Below are 19,904 nucleotides of genomic sequence, written 5' to 3' on the forward strand. Positions count from 1 at the left end.
CTCTGTGCCGACAGCTCAGAGCCTGGAACCTGCTTCAGATTCTGTCTCCCTGTCTCTCTGCCCCTCCCCCACTCATGCTCTGTCTCTCTCTGTCTCTCAAAACTAAATAAACGTTGAAAAAAATTAAAAAAAAATAATGCAGACATACAGCTTTTATTCTAGCTGAGTGTACTAGTCAAACATTTGTCAGGAAGAATAGTAACTTAAAGTGATGCCCACCTTTGTCTAATGTCTAACGAAATTTTCATGACTGATCTAAATATAATTGTTAAGAACAAGTGAATAAACTAAATGTAGGTGGGATAAAAGTTTATAAATGATCTTTTCAACAATGATTATATTTTATAAAATATATCTGCTTAAAAATCATTTCCAAAATCTTATCATTTCCAAAATACTTTTGGTAACTTGAAACCTTAAAGTTATACTATGTTAAATTACACGACAGGTATTCATTGAATACCTAGATCATTTCCAATTAAGATAATGTACTGAAAACATTAATTGCTACACATACGTCTAAGTTTACCTACTTTTGTCCTCTTCTTAGAGAGGAACAAAAGCTAATTTGACATCTATAGAATATTGATGTGACAATTCACAGTTGATTACTTCTTAATGTTCACTAGAAATCAGGGTTTCTAAGAGTTCAGAATCCTAATTAATGTATTTAATTAAAACTAATAGAAAAAAAATCTCTATATGCAAAATATATAAGAAAAGTAGGGTTATTTTTGGTAAGAAAAGATATGAATTATAGAGACACATTTTTGTTAAGGGAGAAGAGAATAACTGTGTCCTAAAATAGAATAACTGGTTGTTCCAGAATGAAAAAGAGAAGAATAAAGGACAAAAGCTAAATGGGTGGAGAAAGTTGGAGAAAGAGAGAGTGAGATCAGGACAGACAGAGAATCTTATCGCTTGTGGTCAAACTGGTCAAAACTGAATGAATTTGTTAAAAGGGTTTTAGAGGGGAAAAAAGGGGGGGGGATTAGAAATAAGCTTTAGTATCAAGAATATACTTATGAAGGGACACCTCGGTGGCTCAGTCAGTTAAGCATCTGACTTCGGCTCAGGTCATGATTTCAAAGCTCGGCTTGTGAGTTCGAGCCCCACATTGGGCTCTCTTCTGTCAGCACAGAGCCTGCTTCAGATCCTCTGTCCCCCTCTTTCTCTGCCCCCCCCCACTCATGCTCGCATGTTCTCTGTCTCTCAAAAATCAATAAACATTAAAAACAAAGTGCACCTATATAAAACTAAAATTTAATTTTCTTTCACCTGTTAAAAGGAAAAAGTTCTCTTGGGTATTGGTGTACTCTTTCTTGAAAAAAAATTGAAATATAATTGACATATAACATTATGTTAGTTTCAGATGTGCAACAGTGTGACCAAACTGAACTGACCTAAGAGATTGGGTCAGTGAAATCTACCAGCTCGGGTTCTAGATTGTGAAATTTCTTAAAGAATTTTCAAAGGTAGGGAATGAATGGTAAAAGAATGTGCCATGCCAAAATATGATTGCAGGATTTCGGGACATGCTACTCCAAAATATGCTGCTTTGGTATAATGGTTGTTTTGAGCTGTAGGACACTTGAAAAATAGCCAGTGCAGGGAGATTGTTCTCTGAATTTCCCTTATCTGTCTAAAGACAGATCCCCGAAAAGGAATTCAACTGTCATAAATCCCCTCCCCAGGAATTTCATAAACCAGGGAAGACTGAGAAGTTACTTGGTCCTAGGGTATCCTCTGCTAGGAGGAGACTTTAGAAGTTAACACCATGCTCAGACAAACTTTGTACAAAACATCGTATCTCCCATCCGTCTTTCCTAAAATTCATGCCCTCTCCCAGGGGCGCCAGGGTGGCTCAGTCAGTTAAGCAACCAACTCTTGATCTCAGCTCAGGTCTTGACCTCACGGTTGTGAGTTTGGGCCCCAAGTTGGGCATATACCTACTTTAAAAAACAAAACAAAACAAAAACATGGCCTCTCCCCTAGGAGGACTGCATCCCCTTCCCTTCCTTGTCCCAATTAAAATGGCATTTACTCCTGAATTCTAAGCCATCTCAGGGGCTTACTTATTTTCCCCTGGGTATCTCCTATGTATATATGAGGTATACATGTTAATAAAGTTCTGTTTGTTTTTCTCTTGTTAATCTGTCTTTTTTGTTTTTTTTGTTTGTTTGTTTGTTTGTTTGCTTGTTTTTTAACTAGGCTCTACACCAAATGTGAGGCTTCAACTCACAACCCTGAGATTGAGTCCTATGCTCTACCAACTGAGCCAGCCAGGCACCCCTAACCTGTCTTTCATTACAGGGTTCTCAGCCAAGAATGCAGAAGGGTAGAGGGGAAATTGTTTTTCCTCCTGGAAGGTTTACAAATTTTAATTCTCTCTCTCCCACTTACCTCATTCACTCCTATCTATCAATTAATCAGTTAGTTCTCTACCCTGGATGCCAGGTATTAAGAACTGAATGAGAGACACCAAAGGTGGGGGCAAGGGTGGACAGATATATTTTTAAAAATTAAAAGAAAGAGAGAAAGAAAGAAAGAAAGAAAGAAAGAAAGAAAGAAAGAAAGAATTACCACAAAGTGTGATAAATTCTATAAGAAAGACAAGTTTAGGGGCTATGAGAGCTCAACAGAGTGGTACATCACTCAGATGATGAAGGAGATGGGGTAAGAAGATGGTACCTACACTGTCTCTTTATGGACGAATAATTGTTACTTAGTCAATTAGTCAAGAGGAAGGATGAGGAGGTGGCAGATTGGATAAAAGAGGAAAAGAAGGAGTCAAGAATGACATCCAGATTGCTTAATAAAGCCAATTAGATCTTCAAAACAAAACAAGGAATGACACCCAGGTAGCTTGGGTGATGAGCAAATATGGTGCCAGTTGCTAAGACAGATAAGACCAGAAAAGGGACAGATATAAAAGAAAACAACTGATTAGGTCTTGGACATGCTGAGTCAGGTGCTTGTAGATATACAGGGAAAAATGACCAGCACAGCACTTCCAAAGCATGTTCTAGGAACCCAAGTTCCAGGAGATATTAATATTCCAAGAAAAAGGGTAAGGGGGGTGGGTAGAGTCTGTTGAAGGTTGTATTAGTCCAGATTCCCCGGGAAACAGAGCCAGAGGCAAGAATTATATGCTGATGCCTTTTATGAAGGTGCAAACCCAAAGCCTCAAGAGTGAGCCATGCAAAAGGGAAGTGAGGCAGGGAGGGATGGGAAACAGTGCAAAATGCAGGGAAGAGCAGTTGGTGGGCCACAGAACTACACAGTTGGCTACAGTAGCAACAGTAAAGAAAAGCAAAAGGCTGGAAGTCCACCACTCAGGCAGTGTAACAGAGACTGAGAAAACATAGATTGTATTTAATACAGACTTCAAATAAGTTTAAGAAGTACTGGATATTACACGCCCCCTCTTGGAAATTTGCAACGTATTTTAACACATTAACAGTTCTAGAAGTAACTCAGCAAGGAAATAAATTTCATTTTATTTAGCACAGTATTTCCCAAACTTTACTTGACCACAGAAGCTTTCTTTCATGTGCCGCTCATCTATAGAACTCAGTTCTGGTCCGCTGTGGATACCAGAATCTGGAGCAAAGGAGAGAGTACAGATTGGATAGGGAGTTGAGAAGCATATAGGTAGTGACTGAAGCCCAGAGGATGGAGGAGATCATCCAGGAAGAGTTTGGAGAATGATCCTAAGCCAGAGCCCTGGGATACACCAATATTAAGGGACAGCACAGGAAGAAGATCTCTCAAGAACAAAGGAAGAGACAGCCACAGAATTTGGATACTCAGAAAACATATTTAGATATTAAAGCAGAAAGGAATTTATAACTGAGTATAGGTGAACAGAGGACACCCTAGGACCAAGCTACTCAAAAATCTATTCTAACCATCAGACATTATCCAGGAGCTTGTTAGAAACGCAAGATCTGAGATCTCACTCCAGATCTATCCTTTACTGTATCCTCTGGTCATTCACATGAACATTAAAGTGTAAGAAGCTCTGGCTTATAGCAATGCTGGAATGGGTGGAGGTGTAGACTAAATGGAGCTTCCAGAGATACCTGTAGACCCTCTGAATCAATATGCCTCTGCCATCATGATCAGGAAAGAAGCCACCAAACTAGTGCTACAAGAAGCTCCTGAACTAGGAAGGTGGTGATCATGAAACAAGCTGGCCTCCTTCCACACCAGCAAAACTTACCTGCTGCCTCTCCCCCTCTTAGTTCCAGGATCCAGTCTCATGTAAGTTCATTTAATTGGCAGTTTCTAAACCACGTTTGGAATGCCAGCTGCAAGGAATTCTAGGAAGCAGAGCTTCCCGGCTCTAATGTACTAGAAGGAAGTGGAAAGGGATGTTGTATGAGTATGACAGGAGCTGATAGCTGTCCCCCAATATCTCTATTCTACCCTTCATCCATGGTAATAGGATCTTCAGGTTGGCACATGACTGTCCGGAATAAGGATGTCTTCCAGCCTCTCTGCAGATAGATATGACCATGTGACCAAGTTTGGACTAATAATGTAATGGAAATGTCACAAAGCAGCTCCCAGGAATCTTTGAGAGACAGCAGGAGCATACCCTTTACACTCTTCATCCCTCCCTCTAACATGCTGCTTGGAGCATGAGATGCTACCATCTTGGACTACGAGGTTGAGGGCTATATGCTGGGGTCGGCAGAGCACAGCTATGAAGAGCCAGAGTTCCTGAGAACTTCTTAAGTCAGAGCGACCATTCCTGCTCTGACGACTTACCTCTGTATACGTGAAAGACTAATCAACCACTGTTATTTTGGAATGCCCCCACAAGAACCTAATCCTAGCCAATACAGATGTCAAAGGCACTGATTCCTAACATTGGCAGTTCATTGATTCCTTTCAGAATGCAATGCCCTGGACCATCCTCCCTAAAAAAAATACACTTTTGTATAACTCTTTGTATAACAATTTCAAGGACTGCTGTCCTTGAAAATGTTGTTTTTACCTGAAGACAATCTAAGGACTCGTGAACCCTTTGCTAAGAACCCCTAGAGTGGAGATTTTCAAGATGAAAAGATTATAACCAATAGGCAAAGGGCTCAGAGTAAAAGTAAGAACTGAAAAATGGTCCCTGGATTTGGTCCAGACTGTTGATGCCATTAGTTGGAGGAGTTTCAGTGGGGTAGGGTAGAGTGGGGGCAGAAACTAGACTGCAGAGTTCTGGGAGAATGATAATCAAGAAAGTGGAGGCAGCAAGTATTGTTAACCATTTGGAGTCAACCAGTAGCCTGGTCCCAAAGATGGTGGTGGCTGGGAGACAATGGAGGTCATGGGCTCCCGAGAGGATTTTCCTGGCTCTCTTCTGCTTCTAGGACCAGACCAGCCAGAGGGAGGGTGATTTGGAATATCCGACACCATTCCATGTTGCACCCCATTTATCCTTCACGGCGTTGGAAATGCTGGCCCTGTCTCAGAAAGGAGGGGAAACTGGGATCCTGGGAACAGAAAACATTCCTGAGGGAATGAAGGCTAGAGGATGATTTTGGCTCAGCCCGAATAGATGTTATCAAGTCCTTCCCCTTCAGACAGTCCACACTAGGATACCTCTGGGCATCCTTCAATGAGAAGATTGTCCCCTCTGTCCCCTCTCTTCCCACCTATGGTGTTGCTGCTATAGCTGGACCCCAGACGTAACACCAGTACATCCAATAGCCTTGGCATACCTGTGGAGTTAACATCAAAGCAGACCACAGCTTATCTTCGGGAGAGAAGGAACCACATCGTGTGTCCTGGTTTCTTTTCTTACCCGGAAGCTCTTTCATGCTTTTCTGCAACCAGGACTCAGACTGGCATTCCTGATGTGCCTCCATGATTTTCTCCCCTCATGCCTGTCAACCCTGCTCTGAGATCCCAGGCTTTTCCTGCTCCTGCACCCGGAGCTGTTTCTCTGCACTACCCCCTGAGTACGTTTGTCACTTAGTCCTGTCTCTCCTTCACATCATCCTTTCACATGATAGAACCACCTTCCCAATCAAAGATTTACTGTGCAAGGGTCCTCCCCAGATCCCCATGGTGGTGAAAGTGGACAAAATCTAGTCACATGTGGGAAACTGGAGACAGAAATGGCTCAGATTTCTTACTTCAGAGCCCCAGGGCACAGCACTGGCAGAGGGAGCCTATCAAAGAGGCTCTGCTCTGAGTGGCCTACCTTTTGTGGAGACACAATGTGCTCATTTATATCTGCTACCTTGGGATAAAACGAGGGTCTCCGCTTGGGGCCTTACACTTGCCAGTTAGCCAAGGCGGAGCCAGGAGTCCCTCAAAGGCCTCAAGTACCCAGGGAATGAGCAAGGGTCCCAGGTCAGAGTCAGAGCAGGGTTTGCTCTCACCTCTGTGGCTCCCACTTCCCAGAACAAGTTCCAGCAGCTCTGGAACATGGCTCCCTCCAGAGAAGAGACTAGGCTTACAAAGTGGAAATTGTCCAATAAAATGTGTAAACATCCCACCTGTACCCCTCCCACTTCCCACGCCCTGGGGCCCCATGGTTTGAAAACAAAGCTTAGCCACTGAAAGCCTTTATGTAGATAAAAGCTGAGCCCAGCAGCTGGGCCTGGTTCCTTTGGGCAGCCTCTTCCTCCTTCCCTGACTAGCATTTCCTGGGTGAGAAGGAAGAACTCAGTGAAAGGAGTAAGCTTCCCCAGAATTTTAGCAAGGTACTTAGAAAGAAATACGGGGCTCTGGCCTCTGAAAAGCCTGGATCCCGATCAATCCCTGCCACTTACCTGCTCTGTGACTTTCCCTTAACTTTTCTGAGCTTCCACTTATCTTCTCAACTGTAAAATAAGGATTAGAATTCCTCTTATATAAGGTTGTAAGACTCCAATGAAATACTATATGTGTAGTTCCTGGCTTTTTTTAATTGGTACGAACCTGTTTGCAGATAGAGCCTCTAAATAACTTTCCTTTTCTCTCTGCTCTCAGCTTGCCTTCCTCCCCTCTCATCATTTCTCTCCCCAGCACCTGGAAAGCTCTCCTAGGTCCCTATTATTCAAAGGTCCAGGGCAAAGCAGCCTCACCTATGAGAGCCTGTTAGAAATGCAGACTCTCAGCTGCCCCAGACCCTCTGAGTCTGAATCTGCATTTGAATAAGATACCTAAATTTTTCTCTGTGCATATTACAGTTTGAGAAGCACTTGCCCTGGGTCACGCCTTGCTTCTTTTCCATACCAAATAGCACTGGATTTCAACAATTCACACCAGTTAACAGCAGTAGTTTCCTCCAGCAAATTGCATACCACATACTAAAACTTCTCCATTGGACACTTGAGTAACAACAAATCATAATATTAATAAAATGATGGTAGCAAAATTTAATATGTACGGAATGCTTTGGTATTTACACTACCCTTTCATACCCACATAATCTCATCTGATTCAAGAATATGAGATAGTTATCTTCAATCAGAGGGTGTTTGAGTGAGTGAATGAATACATGATTGAATGAATGACTTGGGGACTATTTAGGGAAAAGAGACTGAGTTATGAGAGGGCCTTTAGGGTTTCATCAATGAGGAATTTTGTTCAGCCGCTAGTAAGAGCAATTCAAAACAACAGTTTGGGCCTAAATGAGATTGGGGATTATTTTCCTCTTACATGATAAACTGTCTCCAGGCAGGCCAGGCTGGTGTGGGGACTCTACAAGTTTCAAAAACTGGAATTCTGCCTTCTGCTCTGTCATTCTTAGCACACGACTTCAACTCCGAGATGAAAATGACTGCTGGAGCTCCATCCATCAAGTCCTGGTCCCAGGGACAAATAAGAAAGAACAGGGGGAAAGGACAAAGAGGTGCTTGCTAGCTAAGTTAACCCCTTTAAACAGCTTTCTAAAAACCTTATCCAATCACTTCCAGTGACCTCTCCTTAGCCATCCCCCTCTACAAGTAAGGTTGGGAAATGTGGTTTTATTAGCCAGCCACTTTCCTGCCCCTAACATAGTAGTAAGGAAGGTGAGGAGAGCGGCTATTAGGATGAAATCTAGCTTTCTCTACCAAAATGGGAATCAATGAGAGGGGGCATTTTGTGTTTCTCCCTTTGTAATCGCTCAATAAGGAATAGAAGAATCTGGAAAAGACAAGGTGGTTGCTTCTGGGCAAAAGGAAAGAGTTTTCTTACCAGTGTATTAGCAGAGGGCCCAAAGTAGGGGTAGATGAGAAACCAGGACGCTTAACTGAAATGTTGCTTTCTTTGTAGAGGATGCTGGCTTCGTGGTAGATTATTCATGCTCTTCTTCCAGACTGGGATGCTCTCCCTCCTTTACATCGTAATTCCTAACTCGTTCCAGTCAACTCCTGCGCATTCCTTTAGTTCTCACCTTGTACGCTCTCATAATCTTGTTGTATGCTCTCAGAAACCCGGAGTTTACCTGTATAGTATGTGTTCCAGGTCTGCCCTGCCCTAACCTGTTTTCCCACCTCCAAGTATAAGGTCCCTGAGGGTAGATACTATGTCTATACTATTGATCATTGGATTTCCAGCACCTTCATGGTAACCAAGCATGGAGGTGGCACAAGAAGGATGCACTTGAATGAATGAATGTATCTGGTAAGAAAGTTCACATTATTCCTTAGCTTTTTTGGATTATAAATAACAAAAAATCCACCTGCATTATCAAGAAGGGGAAACTTAATTATAACGATACAGGGGCATGCCACAGAGACAAAGGACTAGATTAGGGCCTGACCTCAGGAATGAAATACTATATGCCATGGAGCAGAATCAGAAACTCAGATGCCACTGGGAATCTCCTCATCTTTCATTCTCTCATTAGATCAGTTTCTCCTGCTTGTTACTTTCACACAGGGGAGAAAATATGGCTGTCAAAAGAACTTAAGAGTTACATGTTATTGGACCAATCAGCTGGAGAGAAGTTAACATAGCTCTTCTTCTCTCATCTCTATCCCTGGTTGGAAAAACCAGAAATATTATTGTTCTGGTATGGGTTAAGTGCCTGACCCTGGACCAATCAAGTGACCAGGGACTAGGGTCATATTGTAGAAACATGGCATTTCCCACTGCAACCTTGTAGTTTGGGTATGGGAGAGTTGATTCCTGAAAGAGAGGTTTTGGGAAGACCAAACAGTAGATGTCCATTGGAGCGAGCATTGGCTCCCCACACACCAGCCCCAGTTCCTCAGCCACAACTCCAGCATCTCCTTGGATTAATGCCTGGATCTCTGAGGCCTCGGTAGGTCTTCGTGGCCATTGTGAGAGTTCTCTGGTAGATTCTAGCATCTGGCTTCCAAAACCTTATTCATTCCCCAAAACCCCTCTTCCCCAACAATACCAATGTGCAGACATACCACTGAAACTTGAGCTTCACAGAGAAGGCCTCCTCAATGACCAGGAGAATCTGCTGGGCTTACCTGGCTGCAGAAGGTGGAAAGTGGAGTCTGGAGAGCTGTTGGGCAAAGTCAGATAGGAGATGGGAGCAGCTCTCTCCAGGATTTCTTCCAACCAGCACTCTACTTCTCCTCTTACATCTGGCTATCATTCAGCTATGAGGGATGAGCTTCCAAAACCATCTGACAAATGAAGAAACTGAGGCCCTAAAAAGGGACAGGATATGAAGGTGGTCATTTGGCAGATCAATAGCAAAGATAACACTTGAATTTAAGTCTCTCGTCTTTATGCTTTTAATATAGGGACTGGAAGAGCTTGACAACACTTCTGCAGAGACAATGCTATGCTCACTAGATGTAGATTACATTTCCCAGGCCCCTTGGCATCTAGATACGGACCATATGACTGAGTTCAGCCAATAGAAGGAAGGTAGAAGAAAAGCATGCCATTTCCACATCTGCCCATAAAATATCCCAGGTAATCTTCCACACCCTCTCTCCTATCTCTATAAGGCTGGAAACAAAAGGCTCTGAGATGGGAGCTTCCTCATGGAAGAAGGCCAAATCTCTGATTTCACTGCCTGGAGAAGAGCTGCCCAGGAGTCACCCTACCACGAAGATCTGAATTGGATTTTACAGGTGCAATAAATAAATCCTTGCTGTGTGAAGTCACTGAGATTTTGAACTTGTATATTGTTATATGTAGCATACCGTTCCCAGACTGGCACATCTTTGATGGAACCCCTCCTTATTATGAGTTACATTTGACCTCTTCCAGCACTGTCTCTGCCCTTTGACCCTGACAAAGACCCAAAATACAAAGGGGGCAGTACAGCTTTGTGACTAGGAACACAGGCCTTAAATCCAGTCATATCTGAGTCTGAAACCCCCACACCCCCCCTCCCAAGACCCAAGCAGGTTTCTTTGTCTCTTTGAGCCTATTTCCACATGTGTAAAGTAGAGACAGTTTCTAGTTAAAATGTGATTGTAGGGTTTAAAAAAATATTATATAACCAGTGGTTCTCCATCGAATGATGTCACTCTGGGAGGGAGAGAGGGAGGGAGTTGGGAGGGAGGAGGGAGCTGGAAATTGTTAAGGTCATGTTTGGTTGTAACAATGACTGTGGAACCCTTCTAACTAAAGATGCTAGATGTCCTGTGATGCTTAGGACACTCCTCCACAGTAACAAGCTGTTACTCGTCTGCCAAGCTTTCATACGGTCCGTTGGACATTCATTTATCTGACGTTACAATAATGTAAGCCTAGAACTAAACGCTGTTTTACAAAGAACCACAAAGTATTTTTGCATGGTTTTAATGTCAGTTGAGTGTTCCAGGAATGTGTTTGCCCTGTGTCACTGTCAGCACTTTGACAGGAATCAGCACCCTCACGGGAGGATAATTCAGGGAGGGGTTAATTTGGAAAATGACAATTACAAAGGTGTGGACAGGTGTGGGGAAGCCAGACAGGACAGGGCAGGCACCCAGGTCCAGCAGCAGCACAGCTGTCACCACCGCTATATATCCAAGGGGGAGGTGGGAGGCGGGGTGAGATTACTGGAACCTGACAGGGAAGAAGTGTTGCTGACAGTATTAGATTCCCAGGCTGCCACAACAAATCACCATGACCTTGGTGGCTCAAAGCAACAAAAATTTATTCTCACCATTCTCAAGGTCAAAAGTCTGAAATCAAGGCAACATCAAGGCCACAGTGCCTTCGAAGACCCCACGGGAGAATCCTTCCTGGCCTCTTCCAGCTTCTGGGGGCCCCCAGTGTTCCTTGGTTGTCTGCATCACTTCAGTCTCTGCTTCCATCTTTACATAGCCATCTCTTCTCTGTGTCTTCTCTTCTCTGTGTCTTCTGAAGACACTTGTCTTTGAATTTAGGGGCCATCCAGATGATCTAGGGCAATCACATCTCAAGAGTCTTCATTACATCTGCACAGATCCTTTCTCCAAATAAGGCTACATGCACAAGTTCCAGAAGTTAGAACGTGGACATTGGCGAGGCCACTTTTAGGCAACAGGCTTGAGCAATGGAAAAAGGTAAGGTAAAAGGGCCCACAGTGACCACCGGGCTGAAAGCAAACAGGCCCAGTAGGCAACCCACTTCAAAACATCCAGGGGCCCTAGCTGACCAATGGGCTACTTACACACAGGCACAAGTATCAAAAGGGGACAATTCTGTATGTTTGCATACCTCCTCACCTTCCCCCTTAACTACAGCCCGGTACCACAGCCTCTTTGCTGTCCTGCCTGCTGCTTCCCTTGCAACTTATTCAAGAGACTTCTTTCTCCTTTGTTCTGCCTTGGGTGAATTCTTTTACCGCCTGTGCTGCTGGCCTCCACCATATCAAGTTGCCCCACAGACAGCTTTTGGGGGCCCTCATTCAACCCTCTGTAGCCACCCTAAGAACAGCAGTGACTTTAAGATGGAGGTATAGATAGGAGGTAAGCAGAAAAATAAAAACCCCAATCTCCTTCCCCTCCCTCATTCCATCTCCTGTCTTTCATTGGCCAAACCCAACAGGAAATCAGAGGCCAAGAGTGTGGTGGTTGTGTCAGGCTCCCAGGGCCAACAGCAGGATAGAGAAGTGGGGGAGAATGGATCTGGAGGGGCAAACAAAAGACAGGGGAGCACTGTTGTCAATCAAGGGAAGATTGGATTCTGTTTTATTTGGAACTTTAGCAGGGAAGTTCACCATTGCAGAAATCATGATTGAATGGCAACGGTGCTGGTGGTTGCTGTTGGAGCCAATAATGTAACATAGGTGTAACAGCCTGTGTTTGTAGTTGTTGCCCATTTACAGGGGATAGCTGCTTCATTGTATCTGCCAGCCGGGTCTGTCCAAGCATTTCCATATTGAACATTTCACAAACTATTTTTAATGTTTATTTATTTTTGAGAGAGAGAGCACAAGTGGAAGAGGAGCAGAGAGAGAGAACAGAGGATCTGAAGCCAGTTCTGTGCTGACAGCAGCAAGCCCAATGTGGGGCTCGCCCTCGCGAACTGGGAGATCATGACATGAGTCAAAGTCAGATACTTAACTGACTAAGCCACCCAGGTGCCCCTCACAAATCTTTTTTTAAGTCTGTTTATTTATTTATAATGTTTATTTCTTTTTTTATTTTTAAAATTTTTTTTAAAGGTTTATTCATTTTTCAGAGACAGACAGAGCGTGAGTGGGGGAGGGGCAGAGAGAGAGGGAGACACAAAATCTGAAACAGACTCCAGGCTCTGAGCTGTCAGCACAGAGCCCGACTCAGGGCCTGAACTCAAGGACGGCGAGATCATGACCTGAACTGAAGTCAGACGCTTAACCGACTGAGCCACCCAGGCACCCCATATAATGTTTATTTCTTTATTTTGGGAGAGAGGGGCAGGGAGGGAGGGGCAAAGAGAGAGAGAGAGAGAGGCAGAGAAAGAGAGAGAGAATCCCAAGCAGGCTGTGCACTGTCAGTGCAGATCCTGACATAGGGCTGGAATTCACACACGGTGAGATCATGACCTGAGCTGAAATCAAGAGTCGGACGCTTAACTGACTGAGCCACCCAGGAGCTCCAAAAGTTTATTTACTTTGAGAAGGAGAAGGCCGAGAGAGAGAGAGAGAGAGAGAGAGAGAGAGACAGAGAGACAGAGAGACAGAGAGACAGAGAGAGGGAACCCTAAGCAGGCTACGTGCTATCATCACAAATTTGCATGTTGTCCTTGCACAGGGGCCATGCTAATCTTCTCTGTATTGTTCCAATTTTAGTATATGTGCTGCCCAAGCAAGCAAAAAATATATATTCTTGTATTCTAAACACCTTTTATTTCTGCCTTTAAATTATGAGGCATTTTTTAGTTTAATATTATGAAACTGTGATGAAGGTTGGTTATATTATCTATGAATGCTAAAAATGGCATTGAAAAATATTATTGGGTTGCATAAAGTTGAGAGTTACAAGGTGTAGGTGACTCATAGTGCCAACACACTAACAGCTGGATACATAGGACCTATTGTCATTAGGGCTGTTATCACACTTCATCACTTCCAAGCACAATTGGATTGAGGACCCTGGAGACCAGGCCTGCTGTGAGTCACTAGGGGAGGAGAGGGCCTAGAGCCAGTTCCCCTGGAGGTGGTATGACGCAAGCCTGGGTCCCGAGAAGCCCCGGCTCTGAAACCACTGTTCCCTCCCCCAGAGCAAGATGTCTCCAGAGGAAGAGACTCTCTTGAGCCCTGGAACCCCCAGATAAGCTCCTAGAGCACACCAGCATCCCAGGCTTTCCCACAAAGCCAGGAGCGGTGAGGGAGGCAGCTAGGCCAGGCTCCAAAGCTGCAAACCAGACACACCCCGCCCGGCCAAGCTTACGTCAGTGGGCTGGCCAGGTGGGGGAGGGGTGGAGTTGGCCCGAGAGCCAGGCGGTCTCACCCCCAGGGGAAGGGAGGAGTTGAGAGCAGAGGGAGGAGGGGAAGGAGGGAAGGAAGAGAAAGGCGGGAAGAGGTGGGAAGTGAGTTCAGGGAAGTCTGACTCAGGCCAGTCTTGACAGCTGTAGAAGGGGAGGGAGATGGGGAATGTGTTACCTCCTCGCTCCAAACTGGGCTTTCAAGACCCCTGCCTACATCGCCACCCTCATCTCATGCCATCCCCAGCCATGCAGAACTACTTATAGGTCTCTTCAAAGGCCTATAAGGGCTAATCCACGCCTTTGGTTATACACCAGGCTAATCCACCTGAATTGCCTTTTCCTGGCTCATCTAGCTCAAGGCTTGCTTGAAAACATCACTTTCTCCATGAAGTATTCTCCAATCCAGACACAATTACTCTGGTCTCTGCACTGAAATCTATAGATGTCTAAAGTAGACTAGAATTGTCATTTATTAATTTAGTCCAATGTTCATAAGCTTTAGTGTGCATCAAAATCACCCACGAAGATTTTTAAAATGTGGATTGCTGATTGCAGAGTTTCTGATTCTAATTCTGGTCTGGGGTGATGTGGGAGGAGGTAATTGAGAAGACATGACTGCTGGTCCTCAAGGAGGTCCTGGGCAGCAGGAGGCTCATCACCCCCTCCCCTGTCCTTGGAATGTATGCTCTGCCTACTGTTCCCACAGCGGGAGCTGTTCCAAGGATGAAGTTTTGAAAGAGTAAGGTGTTGAGATCACCTGGACTGAAGACAAGGCTGAACCCAGGTTATGCCTCTGTATGAACTTTTAAGATTAGGCGGGTGGGTGTACACATGTATTTCTCTTGTGGCCCTAAAAGCCAAGACTCCTAAGTAAGTTCCCTTGCTTATTAAACCTGCCTCCAACAATCTGGAGTGATCTGCTTGTTTCTTTGGCCTCTCTGCCCCCTGTGTATGGGGCCAGTTTATGAACCAACAGGTGGGGTCAAGAATTTTCATTTCCAGGGGTACCTGAGTGGCTCAATCTGCTAAGTGACCAACTTTGGCTCAGGTCACGATCTCACAGTTTCTGGGTTTGAGCCCCACATCGGGCTCTGTGCTGACAGCTCAGAGCCTGGAGCCTGCTTCAGATTCTGTGTCTCCCTCTCTCTCTGCCCCTCCCCAACTTGTGCTCTGTCTCTCTCTCTCTCAAGAATAAATAAACATTAAAAAAAATTTTTTAAAGAATTTTCATTTCCAGTAAGTGATGCTGCTGGTCCAAGGATCATACTTTGATAACCACTGGTTTGGTACAAGAAATGATGCTTCGTGGGCATGATCAGCACTTATTTATTAATTCATTCAGTGAATGTCTACTGCAGGCTTGCTGTATGCCATACATAGACCACTTGTTGCATAGTCAATAATAACCAAAGCAGAGGTAGAACCTACCCCCATGGAGCTTCTGATATTAAGCAAATAAGCATACTGTTAACTATACACTAACAAATTGTGATAAATGCTCCAAAGGAAAAGAAAAAGAATATTATAAAAAATAATAATAACAAGAACCTGTTTCAGACTGGGTGGTCAGGTAAGGCCTTTTGGGTGACAGAGACATTTATACAGGCATCCTTTAGACCAACTCCTACAGGATACACTTACTGCTCTGTATGGTTATCTATTCATAAATTGTTCAGCTAACCGCTAGACTGTGTGCACCTTGAAAGCTAGAATCTTGTGTTATTAATATTTGGGCCTTCAGCATGCAACAGAGAATAGAGCCTTGGTAAATAGTGGAAAAATGGATGGAAAGGTGGAAGGATCACTGGAAGGATGAATAAATGGATGAATAAAATGTCAGATGTATGTATATATGCATACATGGATGGATGGATGGATGATAAATGAATGGGTGACTGTCTCTGGCAGCAACATGGAGCACCAGAATTCCTGGTGGTATCAGTAAGACAGGAGTGGAAACTAACAGAAATTTAGGTGATTCCTTTGCTGTTTTTCCAAACTCTGTCTATCATTTAAGTGACCACCAATGGCCCCTCTTCCCCAAAGCTCCCTTGATTACCATTGTTAAGCCCCACTCCCCACAAGAAGGAGTTACTGTCACCTCTTGCATTCCCACACATGCCACACTGACTTCAACGCACACAACTGCCTAACACTTGCCATCTGCTCACCACCTGCATGCAGTTTCTCAGGGCAAGCCATGTTCTCTGTGTCAGTTTTAGAAGCCAAAAGGAGAAGGAGAGGGAAAAAAAGAAAGTTTTTCTCTTACGGAGCCAAAGAAGGCATAGAGCTCAGAGGGGGGGGTAAGGAGATTCTGGCTCTGATAATTTATCACATGACTTCAAAATAGCACTTTCAATGACACATTTCCTCTAGATATGTCTTAGGCTGCTAAGAGGAGCATAGTTCATTTAAAGACTCAATTTGAGTCAAATAAGGAGAAGAAAAAGACCCAGGGTCACTCTGGGGTATTTAAAAATGGGGAGTGAAAAGAAAACTATATACAGACCAGTTCTTTCCCTTTGAAGACTCTCCACCCAGGATTGAAACTCGATCTGCTTTGCAGGCTTCAGACTTCCATACACTTGTTTCCATTCTCATCGAAGCTCTTGGCCACTCAAGCCCAATCCTACACCAAAGACATTTGAATCTAGAAGGGAATTTCCAAAGGAGTTAGAGGTAGGAGAAGCACTCCCTTCCATTCAAAAGAGGACAGAATGAAGAATCGGGGACATGAAATTCCCCAGAGATTGAAACACAATTCATCTCTATTGTGAAGGATCTCAACAGATGACTCTCAGAAGAGGGCAAGAGGACTAAATACCTTTTGTGCACATGAATAGCTAACATCAATATTAACTAAAGAAATGTAGAGAAAGCAAGATTTCATATGTATACGTGCATGCGCACACACACACACACACACACACACACACACACACATTTTAAACCATAATGTTCTGTGTGAGTCAGGATGTCCTGAAATGGTCCCAAGTGGAACTGTAATTGGTACATTTCTGAAATCATAGGGCAGTAGTTCTCAAGTGCAAATAAAATGCTTCCCCTCCCCCAAAAAGGAGAATGTGAATTAACATCAATTTATTTCCAATTCTGATCATCTAGCCTAAAGGAACCATTTGAAAGGTAAAAACAAAAGAGCAGCAAAAAAGAACACAAATCACAGATACTAATCACAAAGACATTCATCTTTGTGTTATATTTAACAGTGAAAGACTGAAAAATGCCTGTAAGTCCAGCAACTATAGGATGGTTGTTGGTTACACATTTATAGAATATTATTTATCCATGCCTAATTATGTGTTCTGCAGAGTTCTTCCTTGGGGGATGTGCTGGCAGCAATAATTGTCTGGGGTGCAAGCTGCAGGTCCTTTAGGAGAACACCCTGGTTGAGTCTCTGAAGCCCAAAACCTGGTTCTCAGCTTCTCAAGATCAGAAACTGGCTTTTCTTAGTGCACCAGCTTAGAACAGAGTCTTGGTGACAAATTTACACTGATACCACTCAAGGCTTCTATAGCCATCAAAGGTCAGTCTGTTAGATCACAGTAGATGACATGCCTTTCCAAACAGCAGAATATGTGTATCCACTGCCCAAAAATCTGTCCCTCAGCTGATATTGGGGTAAATGGTAAGAAAAATCAGATTTCTTGGTGAGCTGCATGTTTGAATAAAAGAAAATGTGTAGTTCTGAGGAGTATTTTCCAAGTAATGGTGAGGCTTGATGAAATGTCCCTGATCTATAGGACAGACAATTTCTCTAGTGACTCTTTCTTTAGGCTCTCTTCCTGGGAGAGCAGAGGCTGCTTGGTGACCAGTTTGCTTTCCGGCACCTGCCTTTTCATGCTCACTGCTTCTCTTTATAGTAATGTGGTTCCATTCTTAGCACAGGTGACTGATAAATCCAGGGTGGCACCAGCTCAACCAATCAAAGTCCCTTCTCTGGGCATACAGACTTGTGATTGTGCTAATTATCAATCTGTTGCCTCTCAGATCCAAATTCAGTCTTCATTGTCTGCCCTGAAAAAATACAGTACACCATCTCAAAATGTTTTCTTTGCTAGGTGACTGATGTAAAGCTTTGTCAGTAGAGGGGATGGGAGAGACATTGTGGGAGGAATTTTCTTTTCCTGATTTGGGTGTGCTCTGTTCTGCAACACCGCCCCCCGCCCCCCCCCCCCCCAGGGGCATGTGGCACCTGACTCCTACAACATGGACAACTTCTCCAGTACCCATCTCCTGCAATGCCAGTGACTTCTCTTGCATCAAGTTCCTGCGGGACAGATGGTTTCTTTAGCATCCAGCTCCAGCAGTTTAGGGTGGCCAGCACCCTCCAAAGGGTTCAGCTTATAGTTCAGCTAACAGGAGGCACTGGGAAGAGATCTGAGTGCAGGTAGAGACATGTCAAAGTGATTGCTCCCCTGGTTCCCTCTCAACCAGACCACAGGGAGGCAATAGCTGCGTTCCTCCACCTAAATTCCTGTTGGACTGTCTCTCCCTCACGGGTACAGTTTTGGCTGTTGCTCCTTCAGGACTAGGGGTGGCAATAGGCAATGCCCTCCCACATCTCTAGCCCTGAGTACTTTGTCATTTACTTGTCACGGTAGCCCTGCTGGCACCTTTGTAAATAGTCCCTTCATTAAACTCCTCAGTGACACATGGAGTAAACCATCTGCTTTCTGCTGAGACCTTGGGGGGCTCAGCATCCATGAGAAGGAGGGGAAAGCAGGGATTAGAATTTGTTACAGAAAGCTTGCAAAGAGAAAGACTGAGGTTTCTGACATGCAAAAGGGGATCATGTAGTAAGATAAAAGCCATAAATGCTTTTTAAACTATTTCTTAGATTATTCTGTAGTTAGACCCATGGTTCATTTTCCCTATTATAAGTGGGTGGGAAGTTGTACAGGAGGCTAGCTTAGCTAAAGAATCCAGAAATCACAGTTTTTCTGCACATTCACGGTTGAAGTGTGATATAAATCTGTCACCACTATAGGGACATGGTTAATTAAATGATAGAAGGATAGATGGAATATTAATGGTGATTACAGCAAATTTTAATAAGAGCTTACAATGTACTACCAAGTGAAAAAGTAAAGCATGAAAATTAGTTATTTTGATCTCAACTATGTTAAATACATACACATATATGCATAGAAAAAAAAAAAACTTGTAAGGAATTCACCAAAATGTACAAACAGGTTGCCTTTAGGTAGTGGGATTGGAGGTGCTATTTCTTTTTTCCTTTATATTTTTCTTTATTTTTCAATTTTTCTGCAATGAGTACAAATTACTCTTGTAGCTAGAGTTTTGTTTTTTTTTTAAAGAGAACACATACATCATGTCCTGCTCACACTATCAGAAACAAATCAGACTGACCCTGGCAAGTCCCAGCCAAGGAATTTGCCTCCAGATATGCATTGGCCTGATTAGTGCCAGGAACCTAAGCAAACAACTCTCTGAGTTAACTCTTTCTTCAGAAAAGAGTAGGAGGTGGTGAGACAGGGACCCTTCTGATGAGGTCAACCTGTAGGAATGAGGTTGCTACCATGGATCCCATTGTCCTAAGCACCTGCCATGGAAATGTGAGGAGTTCTTACTCTTCCAGTCAGGGTTAGGTTGGGCCACCTGTAGTGGGCTGCTGAGAAACAAGCTGAATCAGAACTAGCCCTGTCCTTGAGGAACAAACATGGGACTCTGCCACCAGTGACATGCACAGGGTATGAATGGTGTCTTTGGAGTATGGAAAACATAAGTCCAGCTTACTCAGGACTGAACAGAGACTTGTAAGTTGATGTCCCTTTTCCCACCCAAGTGAATGTGGGCCTGCCTTTAGGCCTTCGCATGGGCCTTTCTTTCTACTTGAAATCCCATGTCTATCAGATTCCTGCTGACTTACCTTTGAGTGTCTAGGTAGAATCGTTAAGAGTTCATCTTGGTGGAGCCAGGCGTTGGCTGCTCTGTGCTGGCCCTTTGGAGGCAGCAGACAGGCGCCCCCTGCTGGAGAATGTGCCACACATTAGACCTGGAGTCAGGGGCAGAGAAGTATGCTGAAAGCCTGTGTTGGTATTTCAATATTTTGTTTTGTTTTGTTGTTGTAG

General features: G+C 43.9%; 1 long non-coding RNA gene and 1 other non-coding gene across 4 annotated transcripts in view; both read right to left on the minus strand.

Annotated features, from left to right (window-relative positions):
* The window catches only part of LOC123381772, a 56,948-nt gene that overhangs the window by 25,974 nt on the left and 11,070 nt on the right, over positions 1-19,904 (minus strand). For all 3 annotated transcript variants that reach the window (XR_006589180.1, XR_006589181.1, XR_006589182.1), the window contains exons 3-8: positions 19,703-19,803; positions 16,301-16,441; positions 11,063-11,426; positions 7,654-9,605; positions 6,783-6,833; positions 4,226-4,356 (exon numbers count right to left, since the gene is read on the minus strand). This is a non-coding gene — a long non-coding RNA (uncharacterized LOC123381772). The remainder of the gene's footprint in view (positions 1-4,225; positions 4,357-6,782; positions 6,834-7,653; positions 9,606-11,062; positions 11,427-16,300; positions 16,442-19,702; positions 19,804-19,904) is intronic.
* On the minus strand, positions 13,071-13,173 carry LOC111557712. Its single transcript, XR_002737939.1, has one exon. It is a non-coding gene; the product is annotated as a U6 spliceosomal RNA (small nuclear RNA).

The sequence above is a fragment of the Felis catus genome, chromosome D4 (genome assembly GCF_018350175.1).
Source record: "Felis catus isolate Fca126 chromosome D4, F.catus_Fca126_mat1.0, whole genome shotgun sequence".
Classification (NCBI taxonomy): domain Eukaryota; kingdom Metazoa; phylum Chordata; class Mammalia; order Carnivora; family Felidae; genus Felis; species Felis catus.